We start from the raw sequence: 5,288 nt of genomic DNA, 5'->3' as shown, positions 1-5,288 counted from the left end.
GCTCCTATTACCAGCAATCATCTCATGGTTCTTCCTGGTTTCATGGCCTTGAATGCCAGAATCACAATCAGGGTTTTGGCTAAAACTATGGCAAGAGCCACAGTGAACACAGATCCAAATGTAATTTGTTGGATGATGCAGATGACTATGTTGGGACAGCCAATGAAGAGTAAGGAGCAGAGGAAGCACAGGAGAAGGGAGATGAGCAGGACGTAGCTGAGAGGCCAGTTATTGGCCTTGACTGGAAAAGATCAGTTTTCATTCCGATCCCAAAGAAAGGCAATGCCAAAGAACTACCACACAATTGCACTCATCTCACACACTAGTAAAGTAATGCTCAAAACTCTCCAAGCCAGGCTTCAGCAATATGTGAACCATGAAATTCCAGATGTTCAAGCTGGTTTTAGAAAAGGCAGAGGAACCAGAGATCAAATTGCCAACAACCGCTGGATCATCAAAAAAGCAAGAGAATTCCAGAAAAACACCTATTTCTGCTTTATTGACTATGCCAAAGCCTTTGACTGTGTGGATCACAATAAACTGTGGAAAATTCTGAAAGAGATGGGAATACCAGACCACCTGACCTGCCTCTTGAGAGATCTGTATGCAGGTCAGGAAGCAACAGTTAGAACTGGACATGAACAACAGACTGTTTCCAAATAGGAAAAAGAGTATGTCAAGGCTGTATATTGTCACCCTGCTTATTTAACTTATATGCAGAGTACATCATGAGAAACGCTGGGCTGGAAGAAGCACAAGCTGGAATCAAGATTGCCGGGAGAAATATCAATAATCTCAGATATGCAGATGACACCACCCTTATGGCAGAAAGTGAAGAACTAAAGAGCCTCTTGATGAAAGTGAAAGAAAAGAGTGAAAAAGTTGGCTTAAAGCTCAACATTCAGAAAACTAAGATCATGGCATCCAGTCCCATCACTTCATGGGAAATAGATGGGGAAACAGTGGAAACAGTGGCTGACTTTGCTTTTCTGGGCTCCAAAATGACTGCAGATGGTGACTGCAGCCATGAAATTAAAAGACGCTTACTCCTTGGAAGGAAAGTTATGACCAACCTAGACAGCATATTAAAAAGCAGAGACATTATTTTGCCAACAAAGGTCTGTCTAGTCAAGGCTATGGTTTTTACAGTGGTCATGTATGGATGTGAGAGTTGGACTATAAAGAAAGCTGAGCGCTGAAGAATTGGTGCTTTTGAACTGTGGTGTTGGAGAAGACTCTTGCGAATCCCTTGGACTGCAAGGACATCCAACTAGTCCATTCTAAAGGAGATCAGTCCTGGGTGTTCATTAGAAGCTGAAGCTGAAACTGAAACTGAAGCTGAAGCTGAAACTCCAATACTTAGGCCACCTGATGCAAAGAGCTGACTCATTTGAAAAGACCCTGATGCTGGGAAAGATTGAAGGTGGGAGGAGGAGAAGGGGATGACAGAGGATGAGATAGTTGGATGGCATCACCGACTCAGTGGAGATGAGTTTGAGTAAATTCTGGGAGTTGGTGATGGACAGGGAGGCCTGGCGTGCTGTGGTCCACAGGCTCGCGAAGAGTCTGACGACTGAGCAACTGAACTGAACTGATGGGGGTATCTCGGTGCTTCACAAAGACCCAAAAAACCACAGATGTGATGACACAGAAGCACAAAGCCATGCAGGCCAGTGACATCCCCAATATATCTTCAAAGGCCAGGAAGATTACAATTTGGGGAGACAGTGATTTCTCTAGATGTTTGGATACTCATGTGCTAGGCACTGGACACACTGCTCTGTATCTAGGAACAAAGCAGAAACATTTATACTCAGAATTTGTTCATTTTGACCACATTTAAAAGCTGTCACTATTACCTTTAGAATGGATAAACAATAAGTTCCTAAGATATAGCACAGGGAACTCTTCAATATAGCAATGTCTTGTGATAAACTACGATGGAAAATAATATAAATAAATAATATGTATACATGTATAACTGAGTCACTTTGCTGTACAGCAGAGATTGGCAAAACATTATTAATCAAATATATTTCAATAAAAATTTATTGTAATAATAATAAAAACTGTCACCTTTCCTTTTCTTGTGCCTGTTGATTCCCCCAATATACCAGTCAAAACACAAACTTTGGACTCTATTTTCTGAGCAAGTCACAATGCTCTCCAGGTTGATGCTGAATTTTGTCATCTGCCACTCAATGTCATCAAGATACATTTTATTCCTAACAGAAATGTCAGCTTATTGTGCATCAATGTGTATCATCAAGGAAATGATGAATCAGCAAAAGAAAAGGAGAAAAAAATCATCAGTCTTCATTGTTAAGGGATTATATCCAGGATCAGTGAAGATCTTGTATAACCACAAAGAAACAATAAAACATACAACCAATTAAAACTGAACATTGAACCTGAGTAGACATTTGTCCATAGGAGATATGAAAATGGTCAACAGATACATGAAAAAATGTTCAACATTAACAACTGTTACAAAATACAAATCAAAATGGTGAGATATCACTTTCACCCATTAGAATGGCTATCTAGTTCAAAGTTCAAAGTGACAATTTTGGTGATGATATTGAGAGCTGGAAACTTTGTACATTGTTGCCAGTAATATAAATGCTGTAGAAAACTGTTGATAGTTCCTTAAAAATTTAAGCAAGGTAGGAGGACATCGAGGTGAATGAGTAGGAGGAAGTGAAACTCACCTTACCTTGTGAACACATCACAAATATATGCGGACTTGTTCTCAATGAAAACAAATTGGCCTCAATCAGAAAATACTCTTATACTACAAAGACTACAAAAAAGCTCCAGTCAGAGTGAGATAGAAATAGAAGAGAAGCTTTCAGGTCAGGAACCACACTCCTAAGTGGGGAAATTAAAGACAAGGATGATCACACAGGCTGGGAGATCCTCCTTGGGAAGTGAATGTTTCAAACCACATCTTGAGTGTCCCTGCCCTGGAGTAAACACTGGGAGATGAGTCCCCTAGGCTTGTTTGAAAGATAAGGCTGAACATGAGGCTGAAAGAAAACTAGATTCTGTTCATGAACAGTGACCACACACACATGCACATCCACTCTCCCAGAAAAAGGCAGAGAACACAGGTTGAGTTTTCCAGGAACTCACCAGTGTTAATTGCAGGCATTCATGGTGACCAGCAGAGCAGGTGCATCAGGCATTCTGACTAGTCTTCCTGGACTGCAAGAGCACACACCCTAGCACACAACTCTTGCTTCAGCACTGTCCCTCTCTGGGGGAAATGTGCCAAAACTTGGAGAGGGGAGAGCAAACTTGAGGGAACAGAACCAGCTTAGAATTAAACCTTAGAACTTCTGATCCAGAAAATTTGAAATGACCCAGTTGCCATTTGAGTGATATTGGTCACTGAGCAGAAGAGACCTTCCAGCTCTTAAATGACTGGTTTTAGCCCTGCAATCTCCCACACTGCCTCTTACCAAGGTGAGGGCCAGCACACCCTCAGTATGAGGGAGAAGGGAATCCAGCTCATATGTAGACTCTCTACACATGCTCTGACACAAGGACACCACTTCAAGACCAGGATATGCAACAGTTTCAACTTTTTAATATAGACAGAGCAAGTCAAGCCCCATAAGAACTCAAAGGAAGTTGTTTCAAATAAAAGAACGAATAAGCAAAACTCAAAAAAAGCAACTAATGAGAGGCAGTTTACTACATAAATAGTTCAAAACATGAGTAATAAGACTGCCAAATGAACCAGAAAAGGGAAGAGATTAAGAGTGAAAGTTTTAGCAAAGAGCTAGAAAATATATTTAAAAATATATTAAAAAGATATTTTTAAATCAATGAGTTGATTTAAAAATCAACAAGTGAACCTGAAGGAGCCTTGAAGGAGGTGCTGCCCCTGCTGCTACCCCCACTGGTGCAGCCACCAAGGAAACAGGAAGCTCCAGGATGCTCTTCAGAGTGCCTGACAGCCTCATGCCTAACGATGGCCTGGGATGGGTGTTACAGGCAAAAACAGCACTGGGTTCCCATCCTGTGTGTCTGTTATTGTCTGTCTCTCTTAACATCACCACAGTTCCACTCACTCCCATAACCAGTCCACAGCTAGAGCTTCCTGAGTGTCCAGAGCCAGCATGAACTCTTCCACCAAGAAGGATGGGAGCTAGGCGGAGAAATATCCTTGAATATCCTTTCTCAGACCCCTCTACACAACATCCCTAAGCCAGTGAAGGTGAAGCCAGTGCTGCCAAGAGCCATGCCCAGCTCCACGGAGGGTGGGAAGAAGGCAGCCCCAGCGCCATGGAGCTGAGGGATGCTATGTCAGAGAAGCAGTCACTACAGCAGGAGCTCCTGGAGCTCAGGCAGCAGCAGCAGTTGCAGAAGCAGCTCCTGTTCACTGAGTTCCAGAAAGAGTAAGGAGGCAGCCTCACCAGGCAGCCTCAACCATTCCATCCCACAGCATCCCAAATGCTGGGCAGCCCAACTTGCTTCTTTGGACTAGAGCACCCCTCCCCAGAGTAGCCCCCCAGGGCCTCCCTCCTACATTTGCCTTGGCTTGAGCTCTAGGACAGCGTGACTACTTCCCACTTCTCAACACAGCTTTCAAAACCAACTTAAAAGTATGTTCATTGCTGAAACAGAAGGTGACCTTTCAGAGAAGCAGTTCCCCCTGTATCCTAGGACATGACTGTCATCGGCATCTTTAAGAAGAGAGCTGTTGAGATCACAGGGGCCAGGCCTGCCTTCCAGATGTGTGTAACAGTACACCAGCCTCTGGTCCCAGCTCTTCCAACAGCTCCCATAGCATCACCTCTGAGAATGATTTCACTGGCTCAGGCCCCAATGTCCCCATAGAGAACTCCCCCAGGATCAGGCCCTGCCTCTGGATGTCTCACCCAACCATTTCAGCCTCTACAAGTCTCTTTCTCTGTTGAGCATCTCCCTAGGGCTCCAGGCCATGGTCACTGTCAACAACTCACACCTCACAGCTTTCTTGAAGCTGTCAAGCAGCAGGAGGCCAAGAGGTATGCCCTCCAAACCCTGTTGCAGTTGGTGTACTGATGTGCAAGTTCAAGAGCCCATCCTCCATCCTGGCAGCCTTCTGGGCTTGGCTCTTGAGGGCACCAGAGCAGACCAGGCAGCAAGTACCCTGTTGTTAACACTGGCAGGGAGCCAGATGGTACTGGCCTTGAAAGAAGGCAACAACTTGACCACCATCTGTGATGCCTCTGAGGCATGTTTCTTGGCTCTGCTCAATGTGAAAATGCAGCCCTTGAATAAGAAAGTCTTGCAAC

At 44.0% G+C, this 5,288-nt stretch overlaps 1 pseudogene; it reads left to right on the top strand.

Moving 5' to 3' along the window:
- Positions 1-4,306: 4,306 nt before the first annotated feature.
- On the top strand, positions 4,307-5,055 carry LOC113896264 (annotated as a pseudogene).
- Positions 5,056-5,288: the final 233 nt, after the last annotated feature.

The sequence above is a fragment of the Bos indicus x Bos taurus genome, chromosome 7 (assembly GCF_003369695.1).
Source record: "Bos indicus x Bos taurus breed Angus x Brahman F1 hybrid chromosome 7, Bos_hybrid_MaternalHap_v2.0, whole genome shotgun sequence".
In the NCBI taxonomy this organism is placed as follows: Eukaryota; Metazoa; Chordata; class Mammalia; order Artiodactyla; family Bovidae; genus Bos; species Bos indicus x Bos taurus.
This window is presented reverse-complemented; position numbering and strand designations above follow the sequence as displayed.